Below are 23,940 nucleotides of genomic sequence, written 5' to 3' on the forward strand. Positions count from 1 at the left end.
AGCTCAATATCAAAGAAACAAACAACCCAATCCAAAAATGGGCAGAAGACCTAAATAGACATTTCTGCAAAGAAGACATACAGATGGGCTTCCCTGGTGGTGCAGTGGTTGGGAGTCTGCCTGCCGATGCAGGAGACGCAGGTTCGTGCCCCAGTCCGGGAGGATCCCACATGCCGGGGAGCGGCTGGGCCCGTGAGCCATGGTCGCTGAGCCTGCGCGTCTGGAGCCTGTGCTCCACAATGGGAAAGGCCACAGCAATGAGAGGCCTGCGTACTGCAAAAAAAAAAAAAAAAAAGACATACAGATGTCCAAGAAGCACATGCAAAGCTGCTCAACATCACTAATTATTAGAGAGATGCAAATCAAAACTACAATGAGGTGTCATTTCACACCAGTTAGAATGGGCATCATCAGAAAATCTACAAACAACAAATGCTGGAGAGGGTGTGCCGAAAAGGGAACCTTCTTGCACTGTTGGTGGCAATGGAAATTGATACAGCCACTGTGGAGAACAGTATGGAGGTTCCTTAAAAAACTGAAAATAGAATTACCATACAACCCAGGAATCCCACTACTGGGCATATACCCAGAGAAAACCATAATTCAAAAAGACACATGCACCCCAATGTTCATTGCAGCACTATTTACAATAGCCAGGTCATGGAAGCAACCTAAATGCCCATTGACAGACGAATGGGTAAAGAAGATGTGGTACATATATACAATGAAATATTACTCAGTCATAAAAAGGAATGAAATTGGGTCATTTGTAGGGACGTGGATGGATCTAGAGACTGTCATACAGAGTGAAGTAAGTCAGAAAGAGAGAAACAAATATCGTATATTAACGCATATGTGTGGAACCTAGAAGAATGTTACAGATGAACTGGTTTGCTGGGCAGAAATAGACACACAGATGTAGAGAACAAATGTATGGACACCAAGGGTGGAAAGTGGCAGGGGGGTTGGTGGTAGTGGGATGAATTGGGAGATTGGGATTGACATATGTACACTAATATGTATAAAATAGATAACTAATAAGAACCTGCTATATAAAAAAATAAATAAAATAAAATTTAAAAAATAATAAAATAGTTATTTTGAAAAATTTAAGCTACACAATAAAGCTATGAAACAAACAAAATAATTTAGATTATACTATGACAACACATGACTCTTGTAAAATTCTAGAAATATTATCTGATTAGAAATATAGGTAGTATCCTCCCCTCCCCATACTTTTTTTTATTGGAGTAAAGTGTTTTTAAGTCTAGTCTAATGCTAATATTATTTCTAGGTGTTAGACTTACCTAGCTCTTTGTAAACTATTTCACTTTGAAATAGGTTATTCCCAGGAACAGCAGTCAAGGCAAGAAGCCTGACCAGAACAGAGTTTCAGTGTCTTCCTTTAAGAGTGTCTTTCTTGGGCTTACCTGGTGGCGCAGTGGTTGAGAGTCTGCCTGCCGATGCAGGGGACACGGGTTCGAGCCCCGGTCCTGGAGGATCCCACATGCCGCGGAGCGGCTGGGCCCGTGGGCCATGGCCGCTGAGCCTGTGCGTCCGGAGCCTGTGCTCCACAGCGGGAGAGGCCACAGCAGTGGGAGGCCCGCGTACCGCAAAAAAAAAAAAAAAAAAAAAAAAAAAGAGTGTCTTTCTTTGGAACTTCCAGCCATGAGTCCAGGAACTTCTGAATTTACTGCTAGATATGCTCCTTTAAGACTGGAGCCAAGCAGGAATTTCAGTTCTGCTGTGATGTAGGTTGTAATAAGTGATTTGTATAGCACTTTCAAGTCTTTTCAATGTTTTCACATCTGTTATCTCATTCTCTCTTCTGAATCACCCTGTGAAACAGGCAAAATAGGAAGACTGTATCTATCAGACCACTTTCTAATGGTGTGTTAAATGTCTTCTTATACAAGATATTTTGTCATGTAAACAAGCATAAGCTTCAGAGTTCATAGTTCCATTTTCCAGCTGCGTAACATTGGGCATAATTATTAGAGAGATGGCAGATGTTTCAATTATTATTTAGTTGTGTTTCATCCTTTGTGAATTGCCTGCTCATCACTTTTGTCCATTTTTTTCTATTGAGTCATTTTCTTGTCGATTGTAGAGAGTTCTAGATAGTATAGATATTAATCATTTTTTAATTAGAGGTGTTACAAGTATCTTCTAAATGATGGTGGGTTACCTGTTCAATTTTTATGCTGTCTTTTGATTTAAAATTTTTTTCATTTCAACTCTGAGTTTCTTCAAATAGTTTTAAAGTTTTGCTTTTCGTACTCAGGTCTTTAATTTCCATCCCTCTACCAGCTTGATTTTGTGCATAAGATGAGGGGGAATCCAGTTTTTCCCATATGAAATACCAAAGTTGGGAACTGCAACTATGCAATACAGGAGTCTGTTTGGCTGTTGTCCTTAAGACCTAGGCCTATGTACTGAATGGGATTTGGATCTATTTATTGAAGTTTGTCTTCTTCCCACTGATGTGAACTGTTGGCTTTTTCACACTTTCCTCTATTTATGTCCTCTATGGCCTATTTGACTATCCCAATGCTGACAGCACATTGTCCTAATGTAACTTTGTCTCTATATTTGGTAGAGCACATCTTTTCAATAGGTTCATCTTCAAAATTGTCTTGGCTATTTCCAGGCCTTTGCTTTTTCATACATATTTTTTCAGCTTTATTAAGGTATAATTGACAGGTAGAAATTGTGTATATTTAAAGTGTACAACTTGATATTTTGATATATTCATACATTATTCAATAATCACCATGATCAAGCTAACTAACATATCCATAACCTCATATAGTTACTTCTTTCTTTCTTTTTCTTTCTCTTGTGGTGGGGATGCTTTAAGATCTACCCTTTTAGCAAATATCAAGTATACAATACAGTATTGTTAACATAGTCACCATGCTGTACATTAGATCTTCAGAACTTATTTGTCTTGCATAACTGATACTTTATATCCTTTAAGCAAGATCTCCTCATATCACCCTACTTCCAGGCCCTGGTAACCACCATTCTACTCTCTCCTTCTATGAGTCTGACTATTTTAGACTTCACATGTAGCTGATATAATTCAGTATTTGTCTTTCTGTGTCTGGCTTATTTCACTTAGTGTGATGTCCCCCAAATTCATCCATGTTGTCACAAATGGCAGGATTTCCTTCTTTTTAAGGTTGGATAATATTCCAGTGTATTTGTGCATGTGGGTGAGTGATTTTTTTTCACATTCTCTTTATTCATTCATCCATCAATGGACATTTAGCTTGTTTCCATATCTTGGCTATTGTGAATAATCCTGCAATGAACATGGGAGTGCACATCTCTTCAAGATCCAGACTTCATTTTCTTTGGCTATATACCCAGAAGTGGGATTGCTGGATCGTATGGTGGTTCTATTTTTAATTTTTTTAGGAATCTCCATACTGTTTTCCATAATGGCTCTACCAATTTATATTCCTACCAACAGCGTACAAGAGTTTTCTTTTGTCTACAGTCTCACCAACGCTTTTGTCTTTTCGATAATAGCCATCCTAACAGGTATGAGGTGATATCTCATTGTGGTTTTGATTTGCATTTCCCTGATGATTAATGATTTTGAGCACCTTTTCATGTACCTGTTGGCCATTTGAATGTCTTCTTTTAAGACATGTCTATTCAGATCCTTGCCCATTATTTTCATATATATTTTACAATTCATATGTTGACATACTGCCTCCTAATGTAATGGTATTAGGAGGCAGGGCCTTTGGGAGGTAATTAGGTCATGAGGGTAGAGCCCTCGTGAATGGGATTAGTGCTTTTACAAAAGAGACTCCAAGAGAGCTCCCTTGTTCTTCCCCATGTGAGGACACAGCAAGAAGACAGCCATCTAAGAACCAGAAGGCTGGCTCTCACCAGACACTAAATCTGCTGGCTCCTTGACCTTGGATTTCCCAACCCGCAGAACAGTAAGCAATAGATTTTTGTTATTTTTATTATAGCAGCCAGAACAGACTAAGACAGTGTTTCTTTAGAATTGCTTTTTACTTTTTAAAAAGTAGCTGAATTATTTTTCAACAGAAAAACCTACATAGAATCCCAATAAGTAAAACAGATAAAAGTGATAAACCTAGGGTAGATAACCCAGAGCTGAATCTGTTCCGTCTGCTCCATCTACCCTCACAGTCCTATTCAAGATACCTGTGAAATCCTATAATACCTGGAACTGAATCTGACCACTGATATAGAGTGTCTCTCCTTTTCCAGGCATACAAGAAGATATTTGTTTTATTTATTATGAAGTGACACAGAGACAAATCCTCCCTGTACTCAAGTACCTTGGTGGTTAGCTGGCCATTGCGTGGGTGGGAGTTACTCAGATACTGTTTACTGAACCTCAGCAGCAACAGCCAGAACAGGACAGCTGTTGTCAAGTCCAGGATTGGGTTTGCCAGCTTGTCCTGTTATTTTTTCTGACAGTACAACTGATCCTCCAGTTGTCTGATAGCATTCAATAGAAGGAGAGAAGAGGTGGTCAGAGCTCTCTTAAATTACATTTTTATATGCCTTAGCACCAGCTGATCTCAGGAATGTGCTGCTAAAAAGGCGGGTGCCTGAGCGTCTGTTGAGAGGTGCTCAGTGGGCTGTCTGCACCAGCAGTCTGAGTGTTGTTTGTGCACCAGGAGTTTCAGAGGATGTTCCAAAATTAATGTGGAATATTCAGTTTATACTTTTCTACCACGGAGAGGACTTTCTGTAGAAGACATTGTAATAAGAAATAAGTTATAATATTAATCAAAACTGCTTAATTGTGTTATGACCCTTTTCTTTGGTAGTCATATACATGGCTTTCTAAGACCTAGACATCTTAGAATATGTCACAACTTTAACGGATAATTTAATAGATTCTTACAAAGAAAATTTTCCTATTTAAATTTAAAAAATATAACAGCTATGCGGTACGTGTATAAACTAAGCATATGTGGCAGGCTGAATAATGGCCCCAAATATATCCAAATTTTAATCCCTAGAACCTGTGAATGTTACTATATGTCAAAAGAGACTTTGAAGATGTGATTAAGGATCTTGAGAATGGAGGATCATTCTGGGTATCTGGGTGGGTCTAAATGTCATCACAAATATCCTTAGAAGGGGGAGGCACGGGGAGACTTGACATAGAAGAGAGAAAGCCATGTGACCTCCGCAGAGAGATTTGGAGATGCACTGCTGCTGGCTCTGATGAAGCAAGAAGGGGCTATGAGATGAGGAGTGCAGCTCTAGAAGCTGGAGAAGGCAAAAAAACAGGTTTTCCCCTGCCCTGGAGCCTCAGGAGGGAGCATAGCCCAGCCAACACCTTGAATTCAGCTCAGTGAAACTGACTTCAGACTTCTGACCTCCAAAACTGTAAGAGAATAAATGTTTATTGTTGTAAGAACCAAGTTTGTGGTAATTATAGCAGCCATAGGAAACTAACATAACATGTTCTGGATATATGGGAAGGGAATTGGAAAAAAAAAAAAAAGAAAAATCACAGTAAAAGTAATCAAGATGTCCTAACTCCAAACTCTGAGAATCTGAACTAAGAATTTATAATCTAAGGATTTTTGTTGTTGTTATGCCAATCTTTCTTTTTAACGGACTCTAAAATCCACAAACTAAAATCAACAAAATGCAGCTCGACTGGTTTTGCATTTTCAAGAGACACTGGGTGCCCTCACACTTCTCCTCGGCCAATTGGCCAAAAAAGTGGCCCACACCGTCCAGAGTACATTGTTGCTGTCAAAATAGAAGCCCAGAGAGAGCCGTGTGGCTGACAGTGTCTTGGTACTCTGGCCGGGTGTCAGGCCTGTGCCTCTGAGGTGGGAGAGCCGAGTTCAGGACCTTGGGCCACCAGAGACCTCCCAGCTCCATGTGATATCAAATGGCGAAAGCTCTCCCACAGATCTCCATCTCAATGCCAAGACCCAGCTCCACTCAATGACCAGCAAGCTACAGTGCTGGACACCCTATGCCAAACAACTAGCAAGACAGGAGCACATCGCCACCCATTAGCAGAGAGGCTGCCTAAAATCATAATAAGGTCACAGACAACCCAAAACACACCACTGGATGTGGTCCTGCCCAGCAGAAAGACAAGATCCAGCCTCATTCACCAGAACACAGTCCCCAGTCCCCTCCACCAGGAAGCCTACACAACCCACTGAACCAACCTCAGCCACTGGGGGCAGACAGCAAAAACAACAGGAACTACGAACCTGCAGCCTGAAAAAAGGAGACCCCAAACACAGTAAGTCAAGCAAAATGAGAAGACAGAGAAATACGCAGCAGATGAAGGAGCAAGGTAAACACCTACCAGACCAAACAAATGAGGAGGAAATACTCAGTCTACTTGAAAAAGAACTCAGAGTAATGGTAGTAAAGATTATCCAAAATCTTGGAAACAGAATGGAGAAAATACAAGAAACATTTAACAAGGACCTAGAAGAACTAAAGAGAAAATAAACAATGATAAACAACACAATAAATGAAATTAAAAATTCTCTAGAAGGAATCAATAGCAGAATAACTGAGGCAGAAGAACGGATAAGTGACCTGGAAGAAACAAATGGTGGAAATAACTACTGCAAAGCAGAATAAAGAAAAAAGAATGAAAAGAATTGAGGACAGTCTCAGAGACTTCTGGGACAACATTAAATGCACCAACATTCGAATTATAGGGGTCCCAGAAGAAGAAGAGAAAAAGAAAGGGACGAGAAAATAGTGAAGAGATTATAGTTGAAAACTTCCCTAATATGGGAAAGGAAATAGTTAATCAAGTCCAGAAAGCAGAGAGTCCACACAGGATAAATCCAAGGAGAAACACACCAAGACACATATTAATCAAACTATCAAAAATTAAATACAAAGAAAAAATATTAAAAGCAGCAAGGGAAAAACAAGAAATAACATACAAGGGAGTCCCCATAAGGTTAACAGCTGTTCTTTCAGTAGAAACTCTGCAAGCCAGAAGGAAGTGGAAGGACATATTTAAAGTGATGAAAGGGAAAAACCTACAACCAAGATTACTCTACCCAGCAAGGATCTCATTCAGATTCGATGGAGAAATTAAAACCTTTACAGACAAGCAAAAGCTAAGAGAATTCAGCACCACCAAACCAGCTTTACAACAAATGCTAAAGGAACTTCTCTAGGCAGGAAACACAACAGAAGGAAAAGACCTACAATATGAAACCCAAAACAATTAAGAAAATGGTAATAGGAACATACATATCGATAATTACCTTAAATGTAAATAGATTAAATGCTCCCAACAAGAGACATAGACTGGCTGAATGGATACAAAAACAAGACCCATATATATGCTGTCTACAAGAGACCCACTTCAGACCTAGGGACACATACAGACTGAAAGTGAAGGGATGGAAAAAGATATTCCATGCAAATGGAAATCAAAAGAAAGCTGGAGTAGCAGTTCTCATATCAGACAAAATAGAGTTTAAAATAAAGTCTATTATAAAAGACAAAGAAGGACACTACATAATGATCAAGGGAATCAATCCAAGAAGAAGGTATAACAATTGTAAATATTTATGCAACCAACATAGGAGCACCTCAATACATGAGGCAAATGCTAACAGCCATAAGAGGGGAAATTGACGGTAACACAATCATAGCAGGGGACTTTAACAGCCCACTTTCACCAATGCACAGATCATCCAAAATGAAAATAAATAAGGAAACACAAGCTTTAAATGATACATTAAAGAAGATGAATTTAATTGATATTTATAGGACATTCCATCCAAAAACAACAGAATACACTTTCTTCTCAAATGCTCATGGAACATTCTCCAGGATAGATCATATCTTGGGTCACAAATCAAGCCTTGGTAAATTTAAGAAAATTGAAATCGTATCAAGTATCTTTTCCAACCACAATGCTATGAGACTAGATGTCAATTACAGGAAAAATATGTAAAAAATAAAATATATGGAGGCTAAACAATACACTACTTAACAACCAAGAGATCACTGAAGAAATCAAAGAGAAAATCAACAAATACGTAGAAACAAATGACAATGAAAACACGATGACGCAAAACCTATGGGATACAGCAAAAGCAGTTCTAAGAGGGAAGTTTATAGCAATACTAGCCTACCTCAAGAAACAAGAAACATCTCAAATAAACAACCTAACCTTACACCTAAAGCAATTAGAGAAAGAAGAACAAAAAACTCCAAAGTTAGCAGAAGGAAAGAAATCATAAAGATCAGATCAGAAATAAATCAAAAAGAAATGAAGGAAACAATAGCAAAGTTCAATAAAACTAAAAGCTGGTTCTTTGAAAAGATAAACAAAATTGATAAACCATTAGCCAGACTAATCAAGAGAAAAGGGGAGAAGACTCAAATCAATAGAAATAGAAATGAAAAAGGAGAAGTAACAACAGACACTGCAGAAATACAAAGGATCATGAGAGATTATTACAAGCAACTATATGCCAATAAAATGGACAACCTGGAAGAAATGGACAAATTCTTAGAAATGCACAACGTTCTGAGACTGAACCAGGAAGAAGTAGAAAATATGAACAGACCAATCACAAGCACTGAAATTGAAACTGTCATTAAAAATCTTCCAACAAACAAAAGCCCAGGACCAGATGGCTTCACAGGCGAATTCTAGCAAACATTTAGAGAAGAGCTAACACCTATCCTTCTCAAACTCTTCCAAAATATAGCAGAAGGAGGAACACCCCCAAACTCATTCTACGAGGCCACCATCACCCTGATACCAAAACCAGACAAAGACGCCACAAAGAAAGAAAACTACCAGCCAGTATCACTGATGAACATATATGCAAAAATCCTCAACAAACTACAGGCAGACAGAATCCAACAGCACATTAAAAGGATCATACACTGTGATCAAGTGGGTTTATCCCAGGAATGCAAGCATTCTTCAGTATATGCAAATCAATCAATGTGATACAACATATTAACAAATTGAAGGAAAACAACCATATGATCATCTCAATAGATGCAGAAAAAGCTTTTGACAAAATTCAACATCCATTTATGATAAAAACCCTCCAGAAAGTAGGCACAGAGGGAACTTACTTCAACATAATAAAGGCCATATATAACAAACCCACAGCCAACATCGTTCTCAATAGTGAACAACTGAAACCATTTTCTCTAAGATCAGGAACAAGACAAGGTTGCCCACTCTCACCACTATTCTTCAACATAGTTTTGGAAGTTTTAGCCACAGCAATCAGAGAAGAAAAATAAATAAAAGGAATCCAAATCAGAAAAGAGAAGTAATAAAACAGTCATTGTTTGCACTCTATGACACTATACATAGAGAATCCTAAAGAGTCTACCAGAAAACTACTAGACCTAATCAATGAATTTGGTAAAGTAGGAGCATACAATATTAATGCACAGAAATCTCTTGCAATCTTATATACTGATGATGAAAAATGTGAAAGAGAAATTAAGGAAACACTCCCATTTACCATTGCAACAAAAAGAATAAAATACCTAGGAGTAAACCTACCTAAGGAGACAAAAGACCTGTATGCAGAAAACTATAAGACATTGATGAAAGAAATTAAAGGTGATACAAACAGATGGAGAGATATACCATGTTCTTGGATTAGAAGAATATACACTGTGAAAATGATTATACTACCCAAAGCAATCTACAGGTTCAATGCAATCGCTATTAAACTACCACTGGCATTTTTCACAGAACTAGAGCAAAAATGTCACGATTTGTATGGAAACACAGAAGACCCCGAATAGCCAAAACAATCTTGAGAAAGAAAAATGGAGCTGGAGGAATCAGGCTCCCAGACTTCAGACTATACTACAAAGCTACAGTAATCAAGACAGTGGTACTGGTGCAAAAACAGAAATATAGATCAATGGAACAGGATAGAAAGCTCATTGATAAACCCACTCACATATGGTCACCTTATTTTTGATAAAGGAGGCAAGAATATACAATGGAGAAAAGACAGCCTCTTCAATATGTGGTGCTGGGAAAACTGGACAGCTACATGTAAAAGAATGAAATTAGAACACTCCTTAACACCACACAAAAATAAACTCAAAGTGGATTAAAGACCTAAATGTAAGGCCAGACAGTATAAAACTCTTAGAGGAAAACATAGTCGGAACACTCCATGACATAAATCACTGCAAGATCCTTTTTGACCCACCTCCTAGAGAAATGGAAATAAAAACAAAAATAAACAAGTGGGACCTAATGAAACTTAAAAGCTTTTGCACAGCAAAGGAATCCATGAACAAGATGAAAAGACAGCCCTCAGAATGGGAGAAAATATTTGCAAATGAAGCAACTGACAAAGGACTAATCTCCAAAATTTACAAGCAGCTCATGCAGCTCAGTATCAAAAAAACAAACAACCCAATCCAAAAATGGGCAGAAGACCTAAATAGACATATCTTCAAAAAAGATATACAGATTGCCAACAAACTCATGAAAGGATGCTCAACATCACTAATCATTAGAGAAATGCAAATCAAAATACAACGAGGTTATCACCACACCCGTCAGAATGGCCATCATCAAAAAATCTACAAGCAATAAATGCTGGAGAAAGTGTGGAGAAAAGGGAACCCTGTTGCACTGTTGGTGGGAATGTCAATTGATACAGCCACTATGGAGAACAGTATGGAGGTTCCTTAAAAAACTAAAAGTAGAACTACCATACGACCCAGCAATCCCACTACTGGGCATATACCCTGAGAAAACCATAATTCAAAAAGAGTCAATGTACCACAATGTTCGTTGCAGCTCTGTTTACAATAGCCAGGACATGGAAGCAACCTAAGTGTCCATCGACAGATAAATGGATAAAGGAGATGTGGTACATATATACAATGGAATATTACTCAGCCATAAAAAGAAATGAAGTTGAGTTATTTCTAGTGAGGTGGATGGACCTAGAGTCTGTCATACAGAGTGAAGCAAGTCAGAAAGAGAAAAACAAATACCGTATGCTAACATATATATATGGAATCCAAAAAAAAAAAAAAATGGTCTTGAAGAACCCAGGGGCATGAGAGGAATAAAGACACAGATGTAGAGAATGGGCTTGAGGACTTGGGGAGGGGGAAGGTTAAGCTGGGACAAACTTAGAGAGTGGCCTGGACTTATATATACTACCAAAATAGATAGCTAGTGGGAAGCAGCCACATAGTACAGGGAGATCAGCTCGGTGCTTTGTGACCACCTAGAGGGGTGGGATGGAGAAACAAGAGGGAGGAAATATGGGGATATATGTATATGTATAACTGATTCACTTTGTTACACAGCAGAAACTAACACACCATTGTAAAGCAATTATACTCCAATGAAGATGTTAAAAAAATTAAATTAAAAAAAATTTAAAACAACAACAACAACAATAAAAAACAAAATGCATCTCACACAGTAATACCCAAATGCTTGATCATAGAATAGTACTCGTATGGGATATTTTTACTGGTTTTTGGATGAAGTGAGGAAAATAATGACAATGTAATGAGTTTTTTTCCCAATTAAATTTATTTAAATATTTGCTCTTATATGTTATATTTACATTATTATTCCTTTGTAAGACCATGTTATAATATGCTGGTGTTATGTTATAATTTTAAGAAGTTTAGAATAAGGCAGCAAAATTAAAAGCTGTCAGTTGGCCCTAACATGTTTTGGAACTTCTACTGGTCTATTAAAGTCACCAGTCTAGTAACTATTTACCTAATGCAAGCAATCAATCATAAAAATTCTTTTGTCTGAAAACTGGACTAGTTACTTATTGCTGATGTAACAAATTACTACAAACAGTGTCTTCAACAACAAGAATTTATTATACTGCTCCTGTTGTGTAGGTTAGAAATCTGACCCCGGCCTCACTGGGCTATCATCAAGGTGGTGGGAGGGCCACATTTTCCTCTGGAGGCTCTAGGGGAGAAAGCATCTCCTTGCCTTTTTCTTGGCTTTGCTCCTAGAAGCCTCCAGCACACCTTGGTTTGTAGCTCTTCCCTCCATCTTCAAAGTCACCAACAGGAGAATGACTCCATCTCACACTGCATCATATTACTCCAACCTCTTGCCTCATTACATCTCCTCTTCCTTCTGCCTCCCTCTATCACTTTTAATCATCCTTGTGATTACATTGGCCCCACCTGGATAATCCAGGCTAATGTCCCTCTTTTAAGAGCAGCTGATTAGCTGCTTTACTTCATCTGCAGCCTTAATTTCCCTTTGCCCCCCACCCCCCAGCCCCGTAACCTTACATATGCACAGGTTCCAGGGATAAAGATATGGACATCTCTTTTTTGGGGGGGAGGGCGAATTATTCTGTCTACCACATTAACAAATTTAGCCTAAACAGCAACTGAGACAGAAGCATTAACGTGGTTTAATTTTGGTTATTTCCTCAGGATGAGTTATGAGCATTGAAATTGGTGGATATATGTATTGTAAAGGTTTTTCAATCATATTGTCAAATTGCTTTGCAAAAACCATTGCAAACTATTACATCAAATTAAAGATTAGATTCTAAGATGCATTGTCATTTCATGTGCCATTAAGGAAGAAAAATGACTTCCAATTAAACTAGGACACTTTTTTATCACTTAGACTTTTTATTTTATAGTTATTTAAAGAATTTTCTTAAACTTACTTGGCCTTAGGTTTTTATCTTGCATCACAACAATATGAAGAACTATGGCCATGTTCGTGCATTCACAGGCAGTGCCAGCTACATCAGAAGTGCTGCCTGGCGGAGAGTGATTTAAGACCTCATCGATTAGATGGTACATTTTGATTTTGGAGATGTTAAAATGTGCACATTAGAATCAATGAAATGTGATATATAGAGACCCTTAGAATATGATGATTTAACGTTCTTGATTCCCACTCTTCACTAGTACCTGAGACGGTCCGTGACGGGGGGTGATTTCAACTTCGCTGTGACACATATTGCTTGTTTCCCGTCTGGTCACAGAACAGGGTACCTCACTTGGTGAATGAACGTGGTGGGTTATGCACTTGCCTCACATGGCCTTGAATACACCTGTGCAGCAACTCACACACGGCTTGCCACTCCATGCCTAAATTTAAGAATATGCAAAAATTTCCTGTAACTCTCATGAATGCCGAGTCTATGGTGGACAGTTATAAAAAACAGCACATATTACCCTGGGGGAAGAAGAGTTTCAAACAATGTGCTTGAATAATTAAAAAATAACTGTCATTTATTTAGAGCTTACTGTGTGTCAGCCATTATACTAAGGGCTGTGTCAATATTTCCTCACTTAATCTCCCATAACTAACAACCTTGCACAGAAGACATAAATATGCCCCTTTTGTAGATGAAAAAAGCACGTCCTGGACTAGGTAAATAATATGTTCCAGGAAACCTGGCTAGGAGGGGCAGAGCTAGGTTTTGAACCATGGTTTTTTTGAGTCTAATCACAGTACATACTACCTTCTATATTAATTATATCTAAGCAAATAAATCACTGCTTTCAACTTACATTAAAGTTAGGGGGAATTTTTCTGCCTCTACTGTAATTCATCTTTCTTACTGGATGATGCTAATAAGATACCTCAGGAAAGCATACTTTATGAAAATGAATAAATTTCAAGGAGTAACAGCACAAAATATAGATTTAGCATTTTTTCCCTAAATTGAGACTGGCTAAAATCTACTTCCCTCCCAAGGACATCTCTGCTACCTCCAACTACCATTTGAAAATTATTTATTCTGCATAGTTTTTTAATTAATAATATATTTTTGCTAAGTATTCAAGTTTACTTCTCTGAAAAAGAACTCCACAAATTAAAAATTATTATATATTGAAATGAGGGGCAACTTATATCACTGGCGTATTTCAATCTTAATAAATAGGTATAGAGCTTCCCTGGTGGTGCAGTGGTTAAGAATCCGTCTGCCAATGCAAGGGACATGGGTTCGAGCCCTGGTCCAGGAAGATCTCACATGCCACGGAGCAACTAAGCTTGTGTGCCACAACTACTGAGCCTGCGTGCCACATCTATTGAAGCCCGCGTGCCTAGAGTCCATGATCCACAACAAGAGAAGCCACCGCAATGAGGAGCCAGCGCACCGCAACAAAGAGCAGCCCCCGCTCGCCGCAACTAGAGAAAGCCCACGCACAGCAACGAAGACCCAACGCAGCCAAAAATAAAAATAAATCAAATAAATAAATTTTAAAAATAAAAAAGGTATAAACACTTGTATAATCTGGAAATTTACCCTCTCATATAATAGGTGGAACTGAAGTTATGATTTTCAAAGAAATCAGAAAAAAAGATAGCCTAATAATCTCTTTCTACATTATCATTGGTCTACAGTTTGAACAATCACTGACGTTTACTTTTTAACTTAGCAAATAGACGTTCTTTTCTTATTATTTCTCCACCTCGCTGATTCTCAGCATCTCTACTACTAAGTAGTTCTCCACCTTGACCGTACATTGGAATCACTCGGGCCGGGGTGGGGGTGGGGTTAGAAAAGTACTAATGTCTGGGTCTCACCCCCAGAGTTTATGATTTAATTACTTGGCAGTGTAGCCCATGCACCAGGAGTTTTAACCACGCCCCAGTCGTCACCAGGTGATTCTAATATGGAGCCCAAGTTGCGAACCATGAATACAAAGGGTTAGATAATAGAAAACACATCTGTGAGTTTGAGAAAGAACGCCGATTCTAATGGCTTAACAGTGATACTTTTGAATTAGCTACAGATTTCCATGTATATGTCATATCTGTTCCTAACACCACAGCAAATGAAGACATAGTTGTGTTGCTAAATACTCTAGGTATTTCATGGATGAAGAAATATAACCAGATCATTATCTCATTTGTTAACTCTGCTCCTAAAATTATCTTATTCGTTTCTGGAATTCTGTAACAAATTTGTGTTTGGATCATAGCACCAGAAAATCCGATAGTACTACTGTCTTGGGGGAAGGGAGTGGGAGTGTGTAGTAATAAGGTTTAAAATTTATAACTTACCATCTTGAGCAGTAATCCTGGCCAAGTTTCTTAAAAGACAATTTGACACACTAATACAACTTCTGCCAAAAATAATCATTTGCAGAGCCAAAGTAACTTTAGGTACGATAAACTGGGCCCAATGCATGAATCTATGAAACAAAACAATTGTAAGTCTATCCGTACTTTTGATGTTGCTGTTTTCTCTAAAAACACACGTAGAAGAAAGCAAGATTTTGTATAGCAAATGGTAGAGATACAGCTAGGCCCCCAATAATAATAATTTCTATTCACATAGAATTTTATAATTTTTTTAGCTTTTTCACAATAAAGTTCTTTATTTGGTTCCTATGGTGATTTAAAGTCACCTCACTTCTCGGTAATGTTCTTTCTTAAATAAATTTTTTTTTTTCAGCTCAAGTGGTATACTAATAAGGTAATTTAAAAGAAAATTCGTGACTGGTTGATGAGAAGCTATCATGATGCTGTCAACAAAGATAAGGTAAGTCACTATGATGTTTATATCTGGCATTATTGCTGTTTCTAATTAGCATATTTACCTCTGGTTCAGACTCTACATCATTATACATGAATACTGCACTTTACATAGCTCCTTAGTGTTATGTCTTCTAAATAGACAACTGGCAACCGCAACAGCAAACACTCCGTAAGAGGAAAATATGACCTCTTAAGAGGAAAGTGTCATCTACTGGGACTTGATATCAGCGAATGAATATTCATTCAAATTAACATCTGTTAACTTCCATAAGCCACCGTACTAAATCAGTTTTAAAAAGCTATACAGAGATAAATATCATATCACCTTCACTCGTCCCAAATCAATCTCTTTAAAATGGGATCCCTTTTGTTAGGATTTTACATTCCACATCCCACAATAAACCACGTTGTAGCTACTTAGCTTCTGCAATTTAGAGCCTATGCCTATGCTCCTGATGTCAGCCCGATACTAGTTTTTACTTATTCCTTATTTGCAGCACCTACGTCATGTGGTTTATCCAGTTATGTGGTTGTGAATGCTGCAATGTTGATCCTTATTTTCAGTCTTTAACAAACAAGTGCTTGTTCTTGTAGCAAATTGACTATCTGTGCACACACACACATACGCTCATATATGTATAAACATTTGCACTTTTTTACTAATTAGACTAAATTTACTCAGATTAAGTCATTAATCTGTATACTGTACCAGGCTAGGCACAAATTGCCTAGTTATCCTGAGGATTTTCTCTAGACAACTCCTGTAAATGACTATTATTTTTATATTCTCACATAGTTAAATGAACAAATATAATTTCTTAATCTTTTAGTGTTCTTTTCAGAAACCCAGAAATTTCAGCATTCTATAAACTATCCCTTAGCTGACATTAGGCACAAATGAACTCTTGATCCTATCATAAAGTGAAGAGGCTAATCAATGTTAAAATGTTCTTTAGTCTAAACTTGGAGATATTTTTAAAATTTGAAAGAAAATGTTAAATTTCAGCATGAACTGCTTTGTATTTAAGATTGGCCATCTCTTCTACTAATATTGAAGTGATAGAGTACCAAGATTTAGTTTCATAATCTCTCACTTTTTAAGGGTTAGTCCACTTTGGGAGACTTTTTTTTCTATTAAGAATCACTGACCTGCATGTACAGCATTAATAAGGAACAATTTCGAAATAACTTTTGTTGTTTTTTTTAATGGAAGTGCAGAGAAAAGTGGGATGATATATACATTTGATTTAATAAATACAATAATTTAAAATTTAGGTCAAGATTATAACAGGCTAAAAGGGATAGTAAAGGAAAGGGACAAAGGAAGAGAATGGCATTAAAAAAAGAATGAACTAGAGAGAGATTAGCAGAAGAAAAATTGCCCAAACGGACCACAGATCATTTCTGATTTTTATAAGAGCTTCCTTACATGTCTCTTTCTCATTGAACAGTCTCTCTGTCAACCCCAGCAACCAAAGACAGTCCAAAAGTAACCCTGATGGGATGCCTAAAACTGCCTCATTCTTCGCTGGCTGTCAACATCTCCAGCCTGTCCCAAGGGTCCCAATTATTTCCCTTCTGGCTATGGGGCCAGTGATGCTAGTTCCTTCTCTTCCCTCCCATCCCCTCACTCGGAATGCCACTTACTTTCTAGAAGTGGCATAGCATAGCAGTCAAGAGCGTAGGCTTCCCAGCCAGAGTCCACCATTCACTTGTCACGTGACCTTGGGCAAGTTGCTTTATCTCTCTGTGCCTTGGTTTTCTCATCTGTAACATTAATATATAACAGTACCTGCCTTATGGGGGCTATTGAGAGAATTAAATGAGCCAGTGCATATAAAATACAGCATAAAAGACAATTAAGTGTTACAGAAGTGTTTGCTATTATCCAACAAATATTTCTTGAGCTCCAACAACATGCTAGGCACAGGGGATACAGTTGTGATGGCAGGGAGTGAGTGAAAGAGACCAGTATCTGAAGTATCCTAGCTGGAAGGTTGAACTCTGAACTCTGTTCTCCTTAAAAAGAAAAGAAAAGAAAAGAAAAAACTGGATAACTTGCTACGATGCAAAAATAATTCAACTGCTGCTTTTTTAACCATATAATTATCCTAAGATAGAACTTGTTTTCCATCTACTCAACCAGTGCTTACTTCTTCAGAGCCTGCTGTGTGTGTGTGTGTGTGTGTGTGTGTGTGTGTGTGTGTATGTGTGTGTTTTGAAAGACGTCATCTACATTCAAAACTATAGTTTTCCCAGTTGTTCAGTAGGTACTCCATGTTTGTTTGTTGAATAAGCATATAAAATCCCTCTTTTACATCCTCTGGCTTCTCCTCTAATGTATTTGAAGGTAGTAAAAGCACAATTCTAAGGGGCTGCTTATTATAAGAAGAGGAGGTGAGTGAAATTCTGCTATTGTTTTTTAGGCAGGAAACTCCTGTTCTTGGATTTTGAAGTCCTCCCTCTTAAACCATCCTGCTAGATTATAAACCCTTTAGAGAAGAGACAGTATCACGTCTTGTTTGACACACATCTTCTAGCGCTGTGCTTTGTCCTTGAAAAGGCATTTGTTATGTTTGTTAAACGAGGAAATAAAGGCTCAGATATGCAAATAATTATATTTCCTAAGTTCAAGTGGGGGTTTTTGTGTGGGTGGCAAAAATGGCCATAGGTAAGTTATGGACTTTTTTTTTCCTAAGAAATTTCTCCAGGGACAAGGAAAAAACTTAAATTTAGAATTAATCTAACCAAGAAGTGGAAATTTCACCTGATGTAAACAACCTTATTAGAAATGACATTATTTTCTTTGGAAAATTTCAAACAACTAGAATTACTGGTATATATATTTTCCACTTAAATTGACAACTGGTTTGGTATATTCATATAGCCAAAATAACTGAGGGTGGGGTGGGGAGGGATAGCTGGTTATGGTAGCCTTTATGTAAGAAGCACATTCAAATTTTTTCAAGCCAAACTGAATTTTAATGGATAATCAACTTGTGTGGTTACATATGGCCTTAAATCATTGTTGCCCAGTACAACCCAGCAATCCCACTACTGGGCATATACCCTGAGAAAACCATAATTCAAAAAGAGTCATGTACCACAATGTTCATTGCAGCTCTATTTACAATAGCCAGGACGTGGAAGCAACCTAAGTGTCCATCGACAGATGAATGGATAAAGAAGATGTGGCACATATATGCAATGGAATATTACTCAGCCATAAAAAAGAAACGAAACTGACTTATTTGTAGTGAGGTGGATGGACCTAGAGTCTGCCATACAGAGTGAAGTAAGTCAGAAAGAGAAAAACAAATACCGTATGCTAACATATATATATGGAATCCAAAAAAAAAAAAATGGTCTTGAAGAACCTAGGGGCAGGACAGGAATAAAGACGCAGACCTACTAGAGAATGGACTTGAGGACACGGGGAGGAGGAAGGGTAAGCTGGGACAAAGTGAGAGAGTGGCATGGACATATATACACTACCAAATGTAAACCCGATTGCTAGTGGGAAGCAGCCTCATAGCACAGGGAGATCAGCTCAGTGCTCTGTGACCACCTAGAGGAGTGGGGTAGGGAGGGTGGGAGGGAGGGAGATGCAAGAAGGAGTGGATATGGGGATATATGTATATGTATAACTGATTCACTTTGTTATAAAGCAGAAACTAACACACCATTGCAAAGCAATTATACTCCAATAAAGATGTTAAAAAAAATCATTGCTGGCATTATCTTGCCATTAAGCAATGCTAGAATTTAAAAAAGCATTACCAGCCATACTAGTTAATTCAGTTTGCTCAACAGCACTTACTTATACAATAGCATAAATCATAGATTCCAGAATCAGAAACAACCTCCAGACTTATTTTGCTGATGAGGAACCTGGCATCTAGAAGGATGAACAATGTAATGGGAACTAGAACCCAAGATGCCAGGTTTCTGGGTCAGTGACCATGATGTTCTGATTAAGAGCTAGAGAAAGTTGGACCAAATATATAACAGTTTTATTTTTCCATTGGTCCTTTTAAATGCCTCTGCCAATGAGTCTGAGATTGATTGAGGTTGATTAATTTTAATCTTAGTCGCCAGCATTTAGCTTTATAGAACACGTAACTCCACCTCGTCTATATAGACACTGTATAAAGCAGATTAGAAAAGGTTTTGCTGCCCTACTGTATTTTTAGAAAAGAACATAAGCCAATATTCATTTTCTGACTATGGTTCTATAAGAAGTTTGGTCATTGTTCTCCTGACACGTATTTCAGAGCTTAGGGTCACATACCAAACACCCTTAATTTATTTGAATGTATGAACCTATTGGCCTTTAATTTCTCTAAATAATTTTGGACTCCCATGTGCTTAGCCTGTGCTACTTTTCATGTCCATAAATATGTCAGACAGTGGGAAAAGATCTTTCTTCTTGTTGTTGCTGTTATTCTATAACAGTCCCTTCAACTGACTTTGAGTGTGAAGGTAATTTGGCCATCCACTCATTCATTCAGGTATTATTTACTAAATATTATATGCCAGGCACTGTATTAGGCACAAAACACTGATATGGTCCCTGCCCTCATTCTAGGAGGGGGATAAAAATATCAAAGAAATAAACACAAAATATTTGTTTACAAACCATGATAAGTATTATACAATATATATAGGATATTATGAGTGATTATTACCAGATTACCAAATTTATAACAGCGTATCGGAGCTCTTTCTCATGCTTATGAACATGGGTGAGAAAAGACTGTTACACTTTTAAGAACTTTCTGATGATATCCTTTTGACATTTCTACAGGAGCTAGTGACTTGGAAAAGTGGTCTATATGCCCTGGTGGATATGACAGCATAGTGAAATGGGGGCCGAATGCAGACTTGAGGAAAGTGATTTGGTATCTCTGAGACTGTTTCCTTGGTTAAAAGTCTAGCACTTCAATATCCTCTTCTTGGATTATAAGTACTGCTACTAAGCAGTCATTCCTTAATATGAGTCCAAGTTTCTCCTTACCCTTACCACACACTGAGTATATAGTCTTACTGAAAACTATCACTTTTTTTTAACCCACTCACATCACTCTGTGATATTTACTTTATCTGAGCTATTTTGGGATGTTATAATTCAGAGAAGTTAAAATCATATGCATTCTGACATTTTACTAGGCACATCTTTGAGATCTTTTATAAATGACAAGCCTGTAGAATCTAGACCTGAATAAAACTAAAATATAACTCAACATATTTAATTAATATCCCCATTTAAAAATATATTGTTTTACTTCTTTGATATAAAGACATTCAAGTAAAATGGAAACTTGTTTATCATTGCAAATTAAACTACTTTCTTTGCAGCCCCAAATTAAAACATATTGTTTCTTATTGAATCTCTTCCAATTAGATAACCACTTGTGCAATATGGAAAAGATGGCCAGAATCACAAATAAACTGGCCCTTAACCCAAAATGATTGTTTGCATATTTCTTCAAAATCTCTTGTATACATTTTCCAGGCAATCATATTGTGCATACAAGTTTGTTTTCTGAAGCAGAAAGTATACACTTAACCTGATTTTACACATGACATACTGTAAAGCATCTTGGAAAAATTTAAGTGACATAACGTTAAGTAAAAACAACAGTTAAAAAGATGATGCATGACATCTTTGTTAGTTTTATTAAGTAAGTAGGACATGAGCTGATCTCACAGAAAAGGATTTACCATGAGAAGTACAAATGATAGTTATAATACTCACTATTTTATATTCACGTACAGTCCATTGAGTGAGTGGACCATGATTTACTAAAGCATAGCCTTTATGTGGGACAGTTTGAGTGGTTTCCATTTTTATATAGTATAAATTACACTGGGGTAAACATTGTCAAGCATATGGCATTTTTTAATATTTTGGATTATTTCCTTAGGATAGATTCCCAGAAGTAGAATTACTAGGTTAAAGGGTATGAACATTTTTATGACTCCCGAAACACATTGCCAAATTGCTTTCCAAAAAAAGGTTATATCAATTTACAATGCCACCAGCAATACAGGAAAGTGCCCTTCTCATAATATTCTCACAAGTATTTGGCATCATACAGCTTTTAGATTTGTAAATTTTGTGGAATATATATATATATATCTATCTTAGATTTTTAAGACAACATGTAGTTCAATAACCTCCAATTTCTAATCTGTCCTTTAACTGTCTATGATGATTTGATATTTTTATAAGTCTATTTAGAATTATATGTGATGTATATTAATCTTTTTTCGTAGTACAAACTGCTCTATTTTGATGTTTCAGCTTGGTGACTGCACGTGTATGTGCCTCAGGAAGCATACTGAGGATTCAATTTTTGTACCTGGTCAAATACATATTTTCTTCTGTGATTTTTCTTTTTCTGTTGGTTTTTAGCATAGCTTATCATAACTCATCTCTATCTATAATAAGTAATCAAATTATTCTAACTTTCCCAAGGAGCGATTTTTAAAAAACTTAACTCTTGAATTCATCTGTAATTTATGTTGATGTATAAGGTATGGTTCTAAGTTATGTTTTCCATATTGGGAACTAGTTACCTCAATATCATTAATTGAATAAGCCTTCATTTTTCTATGTTTTAGATGAAGTCTCATTTGTTATATATTAAATCACCTAATTCTTATTTACTTCTTCTGTTTCAGTGATCTATCTGTCCTTGAGCCAGAGCTTACTGTTTTATTTAATGAAGAGCCCCTTCACACAGCTTTTTATGGATTTTAAAAATGGTCTTTATTTTTTCTTATATCAACCTTAAAACTTTGACAAATTCTGAAAGTCTACTTGTATTTACATTTCTTTTAATTTATAAAAATAATAATTTAAAAAAGTTAAAACAGTATTTATTTTCACCAAATGTACACCTCTGTATTTATTCACACCATTTTTTCCTCATTATAATAGTAGTAGCCAGCTCATTAAAAAAAAATGCTGAATATAGAAAGAATTAAAAAGGTTATTCATAGTTGCTCTAAAGTATAAGCATAGTTAACCTTTTATTTTATTTTATTATTTTTCTTTAAAGTTTTTTTTGATGTGGACCATTTTTACAGTCTTTATTGAATTTGTTACATAATTGCTTCTGTTTTACGTTTTTGGTTTCTTAGCCTTGAGGCATGTGGGATCCTAGCTCCCTGACCAGGGATCTAACCTGCAGCCCCTGCATTGGAAGGTGAAGTCCCAACCACTGGACCGCCAGGGAAGTCCCTAGTTAACCTTTTAGAGTATATTCCTTTCAGATATTTTTGTCTTGCTAGCTGTACAGATATAGTGCATATTCATTTGACAGATATTTATTGAGCACTTACTTTGTGCCAGATACCTTCCTAGGCATTGAGTCAAGCTCTGGTTTCACAAAATGGACAAATCCTGCCCTCATTAACATTTTATCATAATCCAATTTTGTATTTTTGCATATTCCTCATATGTATTACTTTAATAACTGCAAATTTTATTGTGTGGGTGAATCAGTTTGTGTAATCATTTTCCTATAGTTGGACACTTCCAATTTTTCAATGCTATTTTTTCCACATTTAGAATACTTTCTTAAGATACATTTCTTGAAATGGAGAAATTTGGTTAAAGGCTATGAACACATTTAAGATTCCTGACACAGACTTACAAACTGCTTTTCAAACAGCTAGTACCAGCTTTCATTGCCACTGGAAATGGACAAAGGGAAATTTTTTTACTAATTTGCCAGCAATGATTATAATCACTAAAAATTGTTTTTGTTATTTTGATATGTATCTCATTTTAATTTTCCTTTTTTTGATACCTAGCAAGGTTGAGGGTTTTGTTTTGTTTTGTTAAAATAAGTTTAAATAAATGTATTTCTTTTAAAATGTATCTATTCAGGGAATTCCTTGGCAGTCCAGTGGTTAGGACTCTTCACTTACACTGCAGGGGGCCCAGGTTCCATCCCTGGTCAGGGAACTAGGATTCTGAAAGCTGCACGGTGTGGCCAAAAAAAAATGTATCTGTTCATGACTTTCGTCTTATTAAGGTGCTTATGTTTTCATTTCATGTGTACAAGCTCTTTATGGAATAAAGACATAAGCCCTTTTTGGTATATACTCTCCCTCAGAGTTATCTCAAAGGAGAAAAGCGGGAAATGATCACTGAGTTTTGTGCCTTGAAGTCCCTGAAGTCAAACAGAGGCTTAATGCACCTTTCCATTTCCACGCCCCAGCCCAGGGTCTGGCACACAGAAGGTTTTGTACACATGACACAATGGAGGAACACTAGATGTCAATCAGTACATTGGACTCTGGAGGTCCAGAGACACTGAGACTAACAATGGCAATCATGACTTCTTAAACTAAGCCTGGGCCAGGAAATGACTTCCTAATAAACCAAACTCTTT

At 37.0% G+C, this 23,940-nt stretch overlaps 1 long non-coding RNA gene across 1 annotated transcript in view; it reads left to right on the forward strand.

The window, feature by feature from the left end:
- The window catches only part of LOC307188295, a 73,490-nt gene extending 57,706 nt beyond the window's left edge, over positions 1 to 15,784 (forward strand). Inside the window, exon 2 of the long non-coding RNA XR_013828885.1 lies at positions 15,450 to 15,784. This is a non-coding gene — a long non-coding RNA (uncharacterized lncRNA). The remainder of the gene's footprint in view (positions 1 to 15,449) is intronic.
- Positions 15,785 to 23,940: the final 8,156 nt, after the last annotated feature.

Source organism: Stenella coeruleoalba, assembly GCF_951394435.1.
Source record: "Stenella coeruleoalba genome assembly, chromosome: 6".
In the NCBI taxonomy this organism is placed as follows: domain Eukaryota; kingdom Metazoa; phylum Chordata; class Mammalia; order Artiodactyla; family Delphinidae; genus Stenella; species Stenella coeruleoalba.